This window comes from Dasypus novemcinctus, chromosome 13, assembly GCF_030445035.2.
Source record: "Dasypus novemcinctus isolate mDasNov1 chromosome 13, mDasNov1.1.hap2, whole genome shotgun sequence".
NCBI classification, from domain to species: domain Eukaryota; kingdom Metazoa; phylum Chordata; class Mammalia; order Cingulata; family Dasypodidae; genus Dasypus; species Dasypus novemcinctus.
In genome coordinates this window covers 38,790,927-38,809,402 of record NC_080685.1, presented here as the reverse complement: position 1 = coordinate 38,809,402, position 18,476 = coordinate 38,790,927, and the positions used below count along the sequence as shown (strand labels likewise).

At 42.0% G+C, this 18,476-nt stretch overlaps 1 long non-coding RNA gene and 1 other non-coding gene across 2 annotated transcripts; both read right to left on the bottom strand.

The window, feature by feature from the left end:
* Nucleotides 1–718: 718 nt before the first annotated feature.
* Nucleotides 719–17,412, bottom strand: LOC131280911 (uncharacterized). The gene is made up of 3 exons (XR_009188591.2): nucleotides 16,039–17,412; nucleotides 12,023–12,075; nucleotides 719–786 (listed from the first exon to the last, which is right to left on the bottom strand). It is a non-coding gene; the product is annotated as an uncharacterized lncRNA (long non-coding RNA).
* A 769-nt stretch (nucleotides 17,413–18,181) lies between these two features.
* On the bottom strand, nucleotides 18,182–18,264 carry TRNAL-CAG (transfer RNA leucine (anticodon CAG)). Its single transcript has one exon. It is a non-coding gene; the product is annotated as a tRNA-Leu (tRNA).
* Nucleotides 18,265–18,476: the final 212 nt, after the last annotated feature.

Here is an 18,476-nt window from a genome sequence, read left to right as displayed (position 1 = left end):
TTTATTACAGAGCTCTGTGTATGGAAACAAAATGCAAAGGTCTAAAAGCCAAGCCTCAGATCTGTTTGCTTGAACTGAAAGATTCTGATGATTTTACAGTATTCTGGTAAAAGGTGTCATTATGATAACGAGTACAGTGGTGAAAGGTGATGGAATCTGGGGTGGTATCTGGGTTAAGCATGCACAGACAGGTTGTATGCTTAGTCATAGAATGCATATACAAAAATGGCCTTTACATGATGATGGGTGTGGTTTTTAGTATTAGAATGAGGCATAGGTCACTTACAGGTTAAGGTTCTATATTTCTGTGCATGTCTAGAGGGCTAATTCTGGCAAACTGGTTTTATCTAGGAGAAGATAAGCCAGAATTGGGGTGGGGTGACTCAGCTTTCTTCATCATTAACAAACATGAGGAACTGTTAGCAGGATCATAAGACCACTAAATAAAAAAAGAAAAAAAAAAAAAGGATAAGGAATTGCAAAAATTATCTATTCCTTTGCAATTACAGGGAATGCACCTGAGTTATAGGTCAGTATTCTCCTGTCCATAAGATTAGTAGGCACAAGCAGTTAATTCTTGGTTACAGTAGAGCTAGCAGGAAGCTCACCAAGAATCACATCCCAGACTCCACTGAAATGGAAGAACGTCCCATTCTGAATTCAGTACGGATTCTTGATGAAACAGACATTTACCTACATAATAAATGTAGCGTCACATTGTGAGGCAAAAATTCACCAATCCAAGAAAGTAAAGAGTAAACTCACCAGCTCACCTGTGTGTAGAAGCTGTAAAAGAGAAAAGAGTAGGTCAATTGTAGAACAGGAGAAGACGTTGAGAGCAAATTTGTTGTGCATGAGTAGTGGGAATGGCGGAGGTGATCTTGGGCTTTTCCATCCCCAGAGCCCACCTCAAGAGCCTATTCCTAGTTGATGTCTTTTAAGGATACTCATTTCTCTTGTCCTCCTTATCTCACCCCTGACTCTTCACATGGGTACTATTGTGCTGAAAATAAAATAAACAGACTTTAAAAAGGGGGAGCAAGTTTATTGAGTTAAAGTTGCATTAATGCAGGAGCAGCACCCAAAGAGGTTTCTGCTCGAAGGGGTGAGCTGGGGGAGCAGCTTACAGGCCTGTTTGAAACAAAGGGAAAGGTGGGGGAATGGGGAGGGATAAAGGGAACATGATTTATGGTTACTACAGGGGCTACCGGGGCTGTTTGGGCCGGGTGTCCTTCAGGCCCAGTTTGTTCATTAGCAAACAGGATGTTGATGTAAGATTGTGGCCATTTGGTGAAGATCAACAGACTTTGCTGATGTCAGCTTGAACTCTTTGTTACAGCTCTTCCTCCCAGGCTAGGACAGGGGTTTTTATCAGCATATCAAAGGATTATTGGTATGTCACCCTGCCACATACCAACTGTATAATTCCCTGGATAAAATATCAACTCAATCAAATCAAGAAGGTTAGTAAAATCATTGATCGTTCTAATTTCACATTCCCTCTTTTTGATCAAGGGAGTCCTTTGATTCCCTGAAGACCAAGTATGACTAGTTTGGGGCTCTATAGACTAATATTCTAAAACTAAAGAGGACAGGAGAAAGAGTTCGGTGGCTTTGAGGCACTGTGCAATGATACTGGTGATGACGCAGATGAAAACTGGTCTGAGGAGAAGGATGATGATTAGCATCATTAGGGAATGCAACCAAGAGGTGTTAGTCAGATACCCCTTAATTGATTCCCATATGCCCCTTGGTTGTTGGTTTATGCTGTGACACCATTTGGCTTGTTTGAATTTTTCCTGGATGTTAGTCTTATTTCCAGATTTTATTTAGGTTCTTGGCTATGCTGCAGAAATGAATTTCAAGAGCACACTAGGTAAGTTAGGCCAGTAATTTATTCAGGTAGGGAAGGAAGAGAAATGGGAGAAAATAACAGGTCAGGGATCCCAGGTAGAGAGGAAGGGACTGAAAAGTGATAAAGAGGGTTGACTTACAGACTATAATCCCCCGTTATAGGTTATAAATCCCCAGGTTTACTTGCATGGCCACATGGCAGAGGAAAACTGGCAAGAGGGGCACATAGAGGGCAGGAACAGGTCTAGAGGCAAGAGAGCTGAGAGTGAGAGCGCTCATTCCAGCCCCACTTGGCTTTTTGAACTGTTAATTATTCCACCCCTTTGCTAATGGCAGGGGAGGGGTTCCAGCTGTTGCTGTTTTGATTGATTACCCCACCCATCAATTCCCCATGAAGGCCCAATGATAAAGTCCCTAGTGAACATCCGGGGCTTTTCCTAGCTTCCAGAAGAAGTCTTTGTTCTGAATAGCAGAATCTTGGGGGTGGGGGTCTTCCACAGCCATCCTGGAGTTATTGATGTCCATGTGGACTTTCTGCCAGGTTCCAGATCCATCTGTTGATTCCCTATCTCACTAGCCTGCTTCAGTCTTACTTGCCAAGTGGTGTTAATCCAGGTACAATAGGATGAGTTGGCAACAGCACAGATGCCTCTTTCTTCTGCCAGTGGGTAATCTAAAGCTAATCGGTTATTCATAGTTATGGCTGCGAGGGAATTGAGAGAGGTAGTTAGTCCCTGCAGGGCTTGCCCCATTTCTTGGGCTACAGTTTCAAGGATGGCACTGAGGTTGCTGATGATATATTCTTGTTATCTGAATCTTATCCAGGAAACTAAAAGTCCAAGTCCGAGCCTATTCCACCAATAATTAAACTAAAGCCCTTTTATTTCATGTGGGAGAGGTGAAGTTATAAGGGTGGAAGTTGGGGTCTATTACAGAGTCATTTGTGCATTGTCCACCAGCTCTTGGTCAGTGAGCAGGCCAGGAGGTGCTGTGCAAAACCTGAGGGGAGGCAGAGAAGTCTTTGGTCCATGAGGGAATAAGCAAAAGAACAGCTAGTAGGGGTCATTTTAGATAGACAATGGGGCCAGGGAAGACAATGTTTGCTTCAGTCTTGATAAAAGCAATGGAGTTAACTGCAGCAAAGAGAAGATAACAGAGTTAACAAGGGTCCCTAGGCGGCCAGTCCAGGTGTTCTTGCTGGGGGTGGGGGAGGGGGGAGAACTATGCATTAGTTAAGAGAAGAGACAAAAGGGATTTTAACTGTACTCATCCATGTCTTGAGTCTTGGAGAACTGTCTGCGTCAGATGCCGCTGCTTCTGGACACAGCCATGCCACAGGGTCAGGTCTCCGGTGCTTTCAGTGGTCCCCTCAGGTGATGAGGCTGGTTTTAGGTGTGATAGGTGAATCCAGGAGTCAATTCCTCAAAGGTTTACAGCAGTGGGGGTTGTAAGGAGAACTTGAAAGTGTCCTTTCCACCAAGGCTCAAGTCCGTTTCTGAGGATGCCATTTCTAATATACCTAATCTCTTGGTAGCACAGGCAGTGGATAATTGTGCGGATCTCTAGGGAGAGACTCGGGAACAGGTTCATGGAGCTCAAAAAGAGTTTGTGAGTTTTGGGCAGTAGGTAGCCAGTGAGGAACTAAATTTGGCAATTTGTAATTAGGGAAACAAGGCCGTGGGTCTACCAGTAACAATCCCCTACGGGAAAGGTTGGTGAGGGCTGAAAGAGTGTCCCCGAAAGTTCATGAGGACTAGGGGAAACTCTTTAACCAAGGAAGGGGTGGAATTGTTCACTAAGTTTCCCTAGTTGTGACTTGATTAGGCCACTGGTGCATTTAACTAGCCCTGATGATTGGGGGGGATGGGCACAGTGGAGGTGTCGCAGGATGGGCACAGCTGACAGGAGTTTAGAGGGGAGTCGCCCTGTAAAGTGGGTGCCATGGTCACTGTAGCAGTTTGATATGGTTTATGAATTCTAAAAATAGATATTGGAGTATGTTCGTAAACCAGTCTGTACCTGGGCATGATTAAATTATGATTAGGGCTTTGATTGGGCCACGTCATTAGGACATTGAGTCTCTGCCTCCTTGGGGGTGGGGGGACCCACACATAAAACTACACAGCAGAGCAAAAGAGTTAGTTGGAGTTTTGATGCTGGAGTTTTGAGCTGGAGCTCAGGAAGTGAACATACAGGAGAAGGACACAGAGGAACAGAGATATCTCCTTAGACATGGCAGAAGCCCTGGGAGAGAGACAGAGCTATAGTCTACAGCTGACCTTGTGGAGAAGACAGAGGAGATGAGCCCAGAAAGAAATGAACCCCAGGAAGAGAGGAACCCAGGAAGCCTGAACCCTGGCAGATGTCGGCAGCCATCTTGCTCCAACACATGGCAAAACTTTGGTGAGGGAAGTAACTTATGCTTTATGGCCTGGTAACTGTAAGCTTCTATCCCAAATGAACACCCTTTGTAAAAACCAACTGATTTCTGGTATTTTGTATCAACACCCCTTTTGGCTGACTAATACAGTCACTATGGATTTTTAACAGAGTTACCATGATAATGAGGCACAAAAATTTTGAGAGCCTAGTCTAAAATTACTTCAGAGAGTGCCTGAGCTAAAGCCTCAGTGGCAATGATTGCATATAAGCAGGAAGGAAGGTCTTGAGTTAATACATCCAAGGTCTAGCTATAATAGCCAATGGGAAATGTTACGGTCTACGTATGGGTTTTTTTCCTATGCTGCTGCAATTTAGGGAGGAAAGAATTGGAAGAGTTTGGGGAGAAAATGCCAAGTCAGATATGCTACTATCTGCCCTGTCCCACAACTCTTGCCGTCTTTCTACCACCTCCTCTGCAAAAGGCCCTGAGCATGGAACAGGGGGGTTATAAACGGGGGTAACATGATATAAGGCTCTGGGAGTTGCCATCTAGAAGGGCAGCTCTTATCTTAGAGATGAGGGAAGGATGTTCCAGAGGAGCCTAGAGATGCTGGATGCTGGCACGTATCTGCACTTCTAACAGTCTGACTGATCCTGCCTTGTTGCTACAGTGGCAGCCCAGTCAAGCAAGAAGTTAGAAGAAACCACGTGTATCTGCTAAAGAAGCCTAAGGGCGCAAGCACAAATGTTGAGTAGGTGCTGGAGAGGGAGGTTTTCTCCAGTGAGTAATATAGTAGTGGAACTTTCTCCCATAGGCCTAGGACATTTGCAAGATCCAGGCTCACTAACACCATACATATTAACCCTCCACAAGAGCAGGCCGTAATGCCAATTGTGAGTTACCACTCTGTGGAAGCTCTTCCATGGCCACTCTTTGTGTCGCCGTAGGGCTGTTTCTTCATCACTTTTAAAACTGACTAACTTAAACACTGGGTTCCAGGAGTCACACAGGTACTTAAAAAATTCTAGGGAGCTATTAGGGTATACACAAAGAGTAAAGCATTTTAGGATTTAGAAATAACAATTAGAGATCAGAGCCCAGGGATAAATGTGACTCCTGTAAGAATTTATAATCTAGGCCCTAATTACCTTAAATAAAGCTATTTCTAGAGATTTTTAAATGCAACCTATTGCAGAAGTTTTCTTTCATTTTAATTTACACCTTTACTAAAATTATGTTAATCAGGCAAAACAACATAAACTTTTGCCTTGCTTTTCCTTTAAAGTCCCTTCTTGTTTACATTAGGTTGACTACATGCTCTTTTAGAGAAACATCAGAGCAAAACAGTGTAACTGATAAGAGATTTTGGTTGTTTGTAAAACGTTACAATTTTCTAAGATTAACTAAAACTATAACAAACAATATCATCATGCAGGTAATTATTAGGATACAATAGACAGTGAGAACTTTAAAAATCTTTAAGAATTTTTTATACAATCCCCAAATATATATGTCAATTACATGTTTAATTTTTTCTTCACATTTTCTTCTTTTAGAAATATACTGTTTACCACAAAGAAACTCTAGCAGTACTGAAAGAAAACTATTTTTCTAGTAAATTTATGAGAACTTAAGATTCCCAATATAATCAAGATGATCTTCTCACTACCACCACATTGATATAATTACACATTTATTGGAATGTTAATATACCCACCTTAAGAATATATTACTTTTAGCAATGTGGGTGACTCCTTAAAATGTCAAAGTGATAAATGTAATACAGATTTTTACATGTATCAAGTGTATATATTTTAGCACCTCACTTTTTTTTCTCTATTTTTTTAAAATGTTACATGCAAAAAATATGAGGTCCCCATATACTTCCCACCCCCTTCACCCCACTCCTCCCACATCAACAACCTCTTTCATCATCATGGGACAGTCATTGCTTTTGGTGAATACATTTTGGAGCACTGCTGCACCACATGGATAATGGTTAACATTGTAGTTTACACTCTCCCCCAGTCTACCCAGTGGGCCATGGCAGGACATACAATGTCCAGCATCTGTCCCTGCAGTACCACCCAGGACAACTCCAAGTCCTGCAAATGCCCCCACATCACATCTCTTCTTCCCTCTCCCTACCCTCAGCAGCTACCGTAGCCACTTTCTCCACATCAATGCTACAATTTCTCCCATTACTAATCACAATAGTTCCATAGTAGAATATCAATAAGTCCCCTCTAATCCATACTCTCTTCCTCCATCCTGTGCACCCTGGGATGGTGATGTCCACTCCACCTCTATATCGAGAGGGGGCTTAGATACCACATGGATGATGGATGCAATTCTCCTGCACTCTTGGCTCCCTGGTGTGATGGTTGACCTTCTTCACCTCCCTGTTAGCTGGCCAGCGTAAGTCCGATAAACCAGAGGGTAGGAGTTGCAAGTCTGCTGAGGCTCAGGGCCTGCTGTCACATGGACAGTCCAGAGATTCAGGTCTCCTGAGTATACACCAACCCAAATGCCAACCACAGGTCCAGTAAAAGTAACAGAAGAGGCATGTGTAGAAAGGTCACATCTGAGTTCAACTCCATCACACTCAGGAACACAAACTCCAAAGTAGGGCCAACTGACATGGCCCTGAACTCCAGAGCCATCTGCCAGGACCATAGAACCTATGGGTCTCTGTAGCACTCAGGAGAACCAGTACCTGGGCTTGTATCTACTTTGGCTCTCTCTGGGACCCTGCTGAGGCGTGCATAAACATGACCCCTCTGATGACCTCCCAATTCATTTTTGGAGACTCATAGCTATATAAACTCACTTGTCCTTTCCATTTCCCCCTTTTATTCAAGGTCAAAAAGCAGTTTTTAACACCCAATATTACACGTAGGCAGAGATATTCTGCTGGTCTGAGTTGACCCTTTTATTCAAGGTCTTTTTCTAGTTACATCATCAGCTGGTGCTTGGTAGTAATCCCTCAGTGCCAGAACACCTCCCTTTTTACAAGGTTGAAGAATAAATTTTTTTCTAACAGATTGTAGTTAAAGATATCTTAAAGGGTTTTATTAGAATATTAAAGGTTGTCAGGTCTGAGCATTATGTTCAAACTGGCCTCTATTTATCACAATGACCAATAAGAGTAAAAAGTTCGGGAAAGGTTTAACTTTGAAAATAGCAGTGGCTCTGTTTTGTTTTTGTTTTTGTTTTTAAACCATTAAGGATGTGATGAAGCCACAGAAGGCACAGATTCTTTGTTCTTTTTTAAAAATTTTTTTTTATTTTTAATATAACTTTTTTATTAGAGAAGTTGTAAGTTTGTTCTTTATATATTCATTGATTATCTCAAAAGGACTTTTATATCCTTCCACTCCAAACAGACCAGCCATTTAGGAAAACTGTGTTACTCTAACAGAAAGTCAAATTTGCATCAGTACACCATTTGGTAAACAAATCTTAATATAGACTATAACAGATTGAGGTGGTGTATGACAGGTTTTTCTGTTACAAAGTTACTTTTTGTTATTGTTGGAGAAAATACGGCACTTACTGGGACACAGAGACTGATATGACTATAGACAAAGAATTTATTGAGAGGCTCTCCCAACAGAGGGGGTCGGAAGAACAGACTTCAGTCCCCTCCTGGGAAGGGGGAATTTGAATTTATACAGTACATTTTTCGGTGGGGGAATGATAGTTGGTGGGAGGGGGTTGAGGGTCTGAGTGAGGTGCAGAGGCCAATAGGAAGCCCTAGAGGTGAAAACTTTTCCTGATAGTGACTAGAAGATAATGGGTTAAGGAGTTATGGTTTCTTGGAATGCTGCAGGATCAGATATTTCTTTGTTCTGTAGGAATTTTATCTCCCTCTGATATGCAGGTAGGGAAGGTTTCCATTTCCCTTTACCCCCGTCTCTATATGGTTTATTTAACCTGTGGGGAAGTGCCATGCCTTAGTCACGTAGGCTTATGGGGGATGGGGTTCGCCTTTCCCCAGTGCATATCAGGGGAAACTGAGCTACAGCTTGTTAATTATTGTAAACCTCTAACAGTTACCAACATCAACTTCTAGATTATTCCTTAATAATGAGTTCCTGAAATCGGTCATTTACATTGTAATCTTTCAGTTTAGAAAATGCTTTTACAAACTTCCCATAACCATCCATAACCACATAGACTAGTTACTTCATCTCAGTACAAATTATACCTTAAATAAGTTTATTGAATTACAGTCAGCATCAGCAAAATTAATTTCCACTTCTACAACTTTCTGACAGGACTAGGCCCCATCCCTAGCCCCCGACAGGACTAACAGCCACGACTTGCAGAAACTGCAAGTTTATTATTAACCTGCCCCATTGTGGAAGGGCGACCAGCCGTTTACCCAGAAGGAGCCACATGCCATGACATAGAACAGCCCCCCATCCTGAGCCTATGTGTCCAGATACAGTTCATTCCTCACAAGAATAGACAAAGAAGCCACATGACCCCACCAACCCCTCCCGCACCCCTAGAACTCACTGCTCCTAGCCCACTGCTCCCTAGCCATCCCCCCAGGCCCTCGGGTCTTACCCAAGCCCCAACCCTCTCCCACTGACTAAGCATGTTCCTGCTCATAGATGTACTGTATAAATTCATAACTGCCTCTGCCAGGAGCAGGCTGAAGTTTCTCTTCAGACTCCCACCATGCTGGCAGGGGGGCTGAGGTTTATTCTTCAGACCCCCTCTATTGGGAAAGCTTCCCAATAAATCCATGCCTGCTATCCTGGTCTCCACATCCCAATTGTCTCACCCTGACATCTAACACTTTCCATATATATTCAAGTCTTGTCCTACATATTTCCACCCTGATTTTATGAAAACCAGCCATCTTAGGACAAAACACACTCCTTTAAACAAGCTTTTACAAGCCTTATACTTCTTGCATATCCATTTTAGTCTTGTCCTATCCTTCATTCTGTTCTGTGCAAAACTAGTCATTTCAATTTAAGCAAAATAATTATTTTTTAAAACTTTTTTGTAACAATTTCAGTAACCGAAAACTTAAAATTTTCATGATCTTAAGGATTTAACAGACTTAATGCTACCTTATTTTATTAAGTATCCATATAAACCTAGGAAGACTGCACCCAAATAGAATAAACTTAAAATAATGATAGTTTACATAAGAAATATGTTAACTTTCTTTAGGTTAAAACTTCTTTGTTTTCAGAGTACCTTAAAATTGTGGACAAATTCAAAATCATACTGACTCTCAGGCTCTGGAGAATATATTATAATTATTTTGTTTTAATCATAATTTAGAAAAACCTTTTCATAGTTTTTAAGGAATTTTTGGGACTTACTGAAATTTGCCCATTGGATTATTACTTTTATCTAAAAGCTGTTAAAATTTAATTGGGGAATTTCAGGACAGACTATACAAAACCAGGTTTATTCTGTAACATTTCCTCTGCCCCTGTCATTCTTAATTTCCAGGCCTAGTAGACAGAGTTGTAAGCTAAATTTACAATTCCCTATATTATTGTACCTAGCCCTTCCCCCATAGCTCTCTCAAAGAGAAGGCCCTGGGGGCGGGGGCAGGTAAAAGTTAAAAATTTATCAGCACTAATGTTATTAATGTGGCTATCCAGATCTAATTAGAATTAGCATGGAAACAGAACAGAGAACATTAATGTTGTTAGTTTTTTTACTATTATTTTGATTTTTCTAAATAATATAGTGAAACTATGCAAATGAAACTATGAAAACATTTTGTACTAGTGGATTTGTTGAAATACTTAAAACACCTTAATTATGTACTTTAAAATGGTAATAAACAATTTTTTAACAAGGATTAATGACACATATAGGTATTACACTATGTTTCCAAGAAAAACAACGTAATATATATGATTTAATTCTGTATGGATTTTGAAACTTATGAAAGTATTTTGTCTTTACAGTTTTGTTAAATCCTTTGTAATTAGGTATATATACAAATTTAATTTATACAAAGCCTGGAGAGAAGTTTTTTTCCTGAAAGGAATTACTTTTATTTATGAGCATAAATAATAAGCATTTAAAATATTTATTTTAGATTATACTCTATTTATAAGATTTTTAGATTGCAGTATATTGAAAAACACCTCTGCTTTGCTTTTCCAAAGAGTTTTGTTTGTCTAAATTTTTGCATGGCTTTTACCAGCAGTCCTGTAAATCAGTTGGCAATGGTTTGAGTATCCAGGGTTATAAATCTGAATGATAAGATTGAATTCTTCACAAGGCCCACTGAATCTTCATTAGGATTTGGGAAATATTATTATAGAAGAGGAGTTAAACTAAGTTAGAACCCAGAGGAATAAGACAAGGATTTTAAAGAGCACTAGAAACTCAGCTTCTCCAATTTCTGGGACTTTAAAAGTGATAACTGAGAAATATGTGCTTATTGAAATTTCTGCAGTTAAGCAGCTCTGAAAATTCTAACTAAACCACCTGGTTTTCTATTAATCTAATTTTAGAAGTTTACTCTTTGCACTTAGGTACCTGAAGGGTATTAACCAGACCTTCTCAGTTTTGCTTACAGGAATAAGATAATGTCTCAAAGCAAACCAGAGTGGTATAAATTTGTAACTTTTCTCAGAGACAAAAAGTTTGATATCCTTGAGCAGTAGTCTGAGAAGGGAGCCCTGAAAGCCTTGCACTCGTACAACAATATCTAAACTGTGGTTTATTAGCCACTGGCACCAAGGACATGATGAGCGTGCTTGAGACAACACTAAGAAATTGCATATCCCCTCCTCACAAGACCCCTGGCATCACCTGCTTTTCTTCTCCCCTACCTCTCTTCTTTTGCCTATAAAAACCCTAGTTCCCATTCTCACTTTGAACTGGTTTGGGAAGATTCCCCCAGCTCCTTGATTGTGCACTTGCAATAGATCACTTTTGTAGCGCTGGATCAGGAAGACCTGTCTATTGGAAATAGCCTGCTTGCTAAGGAACAAACTGGGCCTGAAGGACACCCTGCTCAAAATAAATCTTTTTTTTTTAAATGGGGAAGGAAATTGCTTTATCCTCTTACACAACTTCCATGAGTCACCAGATTCTAGTTCTGCAATAATAAATAAAACTAAAATGTTGAGTCTGATGTCCAGATAAATCTCTGTCCTGTGCCACCATTTTTTGTTCTTGTGAAAACACCAGGGGACAGGCAAGTCTTATTGTTGTGCTGGTGAGAAAACTGTTGGGGGAAAATACCAGGAAGCAAAACTGGAATGGAATGCAGGTCTTGGGTTCTGATTCGTATCTTGGGTTCTCAGTTCAGTGTCCTTTCCACAACGCTCCCTGTGCTGCCTCTCTGGCCAATATTCTTGTATATAGAAAGTCCCAAACTAGTTTAGATTCAGACAAGATAAAGAAATAACACCTCAAGTTGGCAACCAATAAGAACAAAAGTTAAATAACAGCATCAAAAGTGGGAAAGTTGGCTGTGGGAAACACACAACCCAAAAAAGTCTCTAAGTATGTCATAGACAAGTCTACCCTCCCCATACGACTTGCCCTCTACACAGACAAGATAGTTTTTAAGTGCAAGAAATATTTTTGGTAAGAGAGCCATAAAGGAATTCAATGTTCAGGTTGATCAAAATGATACAATGATCACAGTGGTTAAAAGTCACACTATATGATCTTGGACCAGTTACTTAATCTCACACAGCTCCTGTTTCACCATCTGTAATGCGGAGATAATGAGAATTACACAAAATAAGGTGATAAGCACCTTATAGACACTTTGATACTTACCAAATGTTGAATAAAAAGTGCCTTTTCACAGCGAATGGATAGAGAGCAGACAACTGGGGGGGGGGAAGGAGAGAGAAATAAAAATAAATAAATAAACACAATAGAATAATGTTCATCCTTACAAAGGAATCAATTTCTGATACATACTAATGTGTAGATGAACCTTGAAAATAGCATTTTGAGTGAAATAAGTAAGACATGGAGACAAATATTGTATGATTCCACTTGTATGCCATAGAATATGCATATTCATAATGAAAAAAAATAAAGTACAGGTTACCAGGGGAGGGAGAAGAGGAATGGGAAATTAAAGTATAATAGACGGAAGCAGACTTGGCCCAGTGGTTAGGGCATTTGTGTACCACATGGGAGGTCCGCGGTTCAAACCCCAGGCCTCCTTGACCTGTGTGGAGCTGGCCCACGTGCAGTGATGATGCACACAAGGAGTGCCCTGCCACCCAGGGGTGTCCCCACATAGGGGAGCCCCATGTGGCAAGGAGTATGCCCTGTAAGGAGAGCCACCCAGTGGGAAAGAAAGTTCAGCCTGCCCAGGAATGGCACCGCACACACAGAGAGGTGACACAGCAAGATGACACAACAATAAGAAACACAGATTCCTGTGCTGCTGACAACAATAGAAGCGGACAAAGAAGAACATGCAGCAAATAGACACAGAGAACAGACAACTGGGGTGGGGTGGGGTAGGGACGGGAGAGAAATAAGTAAATCTTTAAAAAAAAGGAGAGAGAACTACAAGTGTTGGAGAGGATGTGGAGAGACAGGAACACTTATTCATTGTTGGTAGGAATGCAGAATAGTACAAACAGTTCCTAAAGAAGTTGAATATAGACTTGCCATGTGACCCTGAAATACCACTACTGCATAAACACCCAGAAAACTGAGAGCAGTGACACAAACAGACATCTGCACACCAATGTTCATAGTGGCATTATTCATGATTGCCAAAAGTTGGAAACAACCCAGGTGTCCATCAACAGATGAATGGATAAACAAACTGTGGTCTATTCACATGATGGAATATTATGCAACTATAAGAAGAAATGAAGTCATAAAACATATGACAATATGGATGAACTTGGAAGACATTATGTTGAGTGAAGCAAGGCAGACACAAAGGAACAAATACTGTATGATTGTATTACTATGAACCAAATATATTGTGTAATATATTGTATGATAAAAAACAACTATGTGTCCAGTACATTTAAATGAGAAATGCATGTTTTTTATTCAACTGTATTTTCTTTTTAGTTTTTAATTATTTATATTTTTAATTATTAAGTATACAAAATAAATAAAAATAAAAATTGTGAGAGACTACCCTTGCTGAGCAGTTGATATACACATACATTTACATATTTCAAAAATGAAACTCAAGTGGAATTGTAACTTGGTGAACATTTTTGGAGGACATTTTGGTGTTATTTATAAAAAATGTTTAATTCCTAAATCTAATAATTCCATTTCTAAAAATATGTCTAATGGGCACACTTAGGTGTGGAAACAATATCAATAAGAATATTAATTATAGTATTATATTCATAAGGGGGTAAAGTCAAGATAAGAAGAAAAGTGAATTCTGAGGAATTCAAGCCCCTGATACCAGTTGTTACTAGGACTCAGCCCTCTTCCTGACTTTGAGTGATGCCAGGATCCTTGTAATACCTCAGCCAAAGGGGTGCTGATACAAAATACCAGCAATTCGTTGGTTTTTATAAAGGGTATTTATTTGGGGTAGAAGCTTACAGTCACAAGACCATGAAGATTAAATTACTTCCCTCACCAAATTCTGTAGCCATGTATTGGAGCAAGATGGCTGCCTGTCTCTGCAAGGGTCCAGCCTTCCACTTCAGGCACTATGTTGTCAGTTTCTTCTGATCTCAGCTGTAGGCAGGATAACTCTCATCTCTCTCCTGGGGCTTGTTTCTTCCCAGGCTCAGTTCCCCTGTTCTCTCCACAAGGTCAGCTGTAGACTGTCAGTCTCTCTCTTCCCAGGGCCTCTACTGTGCCTCAGAGCCATCTCTATTCCACTGTGTTCTTCTCCTGTGTGTTTACTTCCTGGGTTTCCAACATTAAAATTCCAACTCTCTCCTCTGCCATTTTAACTTCTCTGTAAGTCCCTGACCACCAAGGGGGTGGGGACTCAACGTCCTACTGATGTGGCCCAATCAAAGCCTTGATCATAATTTAATCAAAAGTGAAATCTCTTAATTTAATACAATCTGATATACTCAGAGGAACAGACCAGTTTATAAACGTAATCCAGTATCTATTTTTGGAATTCATAAATAATATCAGACTGCTGCATCTCTGTTGTTGTTTGTGTGTGTGTGTTGTGTATGTTGGTTTGTTTTGTTTTCCTAAACTAGTCTGAGCTAGATTCTATTGTCACTTGCAGAGATTCTAATTAAAGATAAGTTGTGTTTGTTCTCAAGGGAGATGGTAGGAGGTGATGGGTTATGAAGAGACTGAGGAGATAAGGATATTCAGATACAGTGGAATGAAAGTGTCTGTTGATCTTAGCGAAAAATGATAGATAGAAAATAAATCCTGAAAAGAAGAATGCATAGGAGGAATTGCAGAGTTAGATGGGGCCACATCAGTGAAAGGATAGTTCCAAGAAGTGCTTTTATTCTAGTGAGTGGCAAAAGATGACAATGAAAAGAGACATGAATGGAGTGACCACGCCAGGATTCACAGGTTTCTGCAGGTGAGGGAGCAAATAGTTTAAAGTTACCAGAAGTCTTATGAAGTTAACGGATTGCTTTCATTATTCTGCCTAAAAATGGTACATTCTCAAAAATTCTTATGGGTCTTTGGCAAGAACACTTTTCAAGAGGTTGAGGAGCCAACTCTCCAAATTCTCCAATTTCAGTGGAATTACAGAGGTCTGTAGTAGGCTAGAGGCCTTAGACTCCCTAAGGTACAACTGGCAATGCTACATAATTTCCTTCCCCCGCCTTCTCATTAAGCTTAGTTCTTTTTTTGCACTGTGAACCATTCTTTAATGGTGGCCATCAAGTGGCAAATCATTCTCATGCTTCTAAAGATGAGGCAAAGACTCATTTCCTCACAGCAGCATTGCAGTTTTCACTGGAACTCTTCATGCCATGCAACCATTTTAATACTTTATAACATCCTATGTTGCACCAAATATGTAAGTGAAATTTTTACGTAGTCCCTCTGTATGAGAGTGACTTTCTGCATATATTATCTGTACTTAAATAAACACTGTAATTATTGTATGTAGTTCCTATTTGAGTGTCGTGATTTTTATATCCTAGCTTATCCTCTTAACCTCTCTATGTCTCAATTTTCTTATCTATAAAATAGGGTGATGTATTAGTCAGTGTTCTCTAGGGAAACAATCAACAGGAGCTATCTGTAAATAGTATGAGATTTTATGAAATTATCTCACATGACCGTGGGGATACATAAGTCCAGATTCCACAGGCAGGCTAAAAACCAAGGTCTCCAGTGAAGGTCTGATGAAGGTCTTTGATGTCCCAAGAGACATTGGCTGTCCAAAGATGAGCTGGGAAATTCTCTCTGAATGCTGAAATCACTTCCGATTTTAAAGTATTCAACTGGTTGGGTAAAACGTCATGCATTGCTGACAGCACCTCCCTGGTTGATTGTAGATGTAATCAGCCATCTATGCAGTAAACTCACTGATGGCTAAAATCCATAAATGTCCTTGTATTACAATTAGCCCAGTGCTTGCTTGACCAAACAACTGGACACAATTACCTGGTGAGGTGACACATTAGCCTAACCATCACAGGTGACAATGGCAATTATCTCATGGAGTTCTTTAGAAAATTAAATAATTATAACACATAAACTAATACATGTGAAACACTTAAAACAATACCTGATGAAAGTATTAGATACTATTATTTTTATCAATTACTAGGTATAATTTATGTTACTCTTTTACAAGTGGGCCTGTGAGAAGATAGTGACATTCTTGTATTGAATGTGTAGGAGTTTACCTGAAAAGTGGAGCCATTCCTGGTGTCAAAACGATGGCTAATGTCCCAGAACAGATGGAGAGGCGTGGCTGGCACAGTGGGGATCCTGCTCACCACAGTGGATGAGGATTGCCCTCAGTCGGGTCCTGCTGACACCCAAGGCATCTGGAATGCAGTACTGGTTGGGGTAGAGGATAGGGATGCATGTCCTGTCCTGTGGAATTGCAGGATGGGAGGAAAGTAGTGAAGACTCACACACTTGAAGGTACCTGCAGAAGTAGAGAAATAGTCTATGGAGAATATTTTATAGAAAGCACAACAGGGTCTATGAGCCTGAGAAATGAGCTGGTTGTGCTAGTTCAGACTCCTTTGCTCATGGCTGGAACTGGAGTGGTTCCTACAAGCAAAACCAATCCCTGAAAAGAGAATACACACATTTTTACTATTAAGGCAAAATAACATTATCTTCATATATCCAAGTGGCAAAGGAAGAAGCAAACTGTTCTCAGGACATACATACTCGGCTTTCCCTTGGGATACATGGAACCAATATACCGCTCCCCACTAGTCCTGTGTAAAAGGTGGAGCACTTTCAGGACAATGGATTATACACAAGACGGCCTTACCCACACACACACACACACACAAAATATGTAAGTATTTTAAAAATATATAAATAAGCACATACAGTATGCTTTTTTTACTGTTTCAACACTTTTCTCAGCATTTCATAGCAATGTTTTCCTCCCAGCAACTGGCCTGAATAACTCCTAAGTACTAATCTGTAGAAGGGACTAACACTTCAGGATAGCAAGATAAAGCTACTACCGACGAAAAGAAAACTTTCAGGAAACAATCACAAATATCTGTAGAACCCTAAAGGCGGTTTCATAAAATTTTATAATACTCATTCCCAAAAAGTTTTGATACCTGTTTTTCTGTATATTTCATGTGCGTGTGTTTAAATGTTTTTAATAGGAGGAGTAAAGAGTCCAAGGTAAAAAGCGCAGAGAAATTTGACTACGGGTAAGCCCGGGTGCACAGTCGTGCTGGTGGGAAGTTGACGCAGCAATTTGGCGAGGGAATGGAAAGAGCAAGCGTGGGGGCGAGCCCGGGGGCTCCGAGGGACGTGAGGGTGGTGAGAGCAGGGGCACCGATGGAGGCAGAGGCACGGACGGGACGCCGGCACAGCCATTTCTCACACGCGGCAATGCAGGCTGTGGCGGTGTATGGCACGGAAAGCAATTGCTGTTCACCGGGTAGGTGCTAGAGGGTGAATCTGGGTGGCCGCGGCAGGCGGGGGAAAGAAAGAAGAGAGAAGAGAGAAAGAACGCGGGAAAGAAACGGGAAAGAAACAGAGAAAGAGGGAGAGAGAGAGAGAGAGAGAGAGAGAGAGAGAGAGGGAGGGAGGGAGGGAGGGAGGGAAGGAGGGAGGGAGGGAAGGAGAGAGAGAGAGAGAGAGAGAGAGAGAGAGAGAGAGAGAGAGAGAGAGAGAGAGAGAGAAACACAGAGAAGAGAGAAGAGAGAGTAAGAGAAAGAGATAAAGAGACCGAGGGAGAGGAAGAAAGAGAGAGAGACAGAGAAAAGGCAGGCAGGCAGGCAGGCAGGCAGGCAGGCAGGCAGGCAGGCAGGCAGGCAGAAATGTCAGAGATTAGGAAGGCAGACTGGCAAATAGGTTGAAGGAGATGAAGAGAAAGACACAAAAAGGAGAAAGACAGAAAGGCAGAAAGGCAGGCAGAAGAGAAGGAGGGGAGGGGGAATGGAGGGAGGGAGGGAGGGAAAGGACGGGGCGCGGCCCAGGTGCTCTGAAGTCCTTCAGTGTACCCTCGGTCTGGCAGGTGGAAGGGGTGTGTGAGGTGGCTTGGGGCACAGCTTGCGGGCAAGGAAGCGGGCAGAAGGTGGAAGGCCCGGGAGCATGGCGAGGGGCGGTTTCTGCTTGGCGGAGGGTGGCGGGAAAGGGTAGGTGAGTGTGAGAAGCCAGCGGTAAGGGTACGTAGGCCCCGCCCCGAGAGGCGGACGGGCTGGCAGGTGGCAGGGGAGTCGGGCTGGTGAAGGGCTCCCCGAGTGGCCAGTCAGCGAGGGCTACCTTCGGAGCTGGTGAGGTAGTGCAGGGCGGTGAGGGTGGTGAAAGGTGGGGAGAGTTGGGGGCCAAAAGGTTGACTCGTGTCAGGAGTGGGATTCGAACCCACGCCTCCAGGGGAGACTGCGACCTGAACGCAGCGCCTTAGACCGCTCGGCCATCCTGACGGTGGGAGCGAGCGCGCTGGCGCCCGCCTGGCTGGGATCGGGCGGCAAGAGCGCTGTCCTCGAGCGTTGGGCCCAAGTGCCTCCCGGCGGGCAGTGGCGGTGCGCGCCGGAGCGGAGCGGCGTGTGGCGGCGGGAGTCGGCAGGGCGCGCGCCCAGCCCGTCCTGGCGCGCTTCCTTCCCGCTGCGGCCAGTTGCCCCAGGCGTGTCGCCGG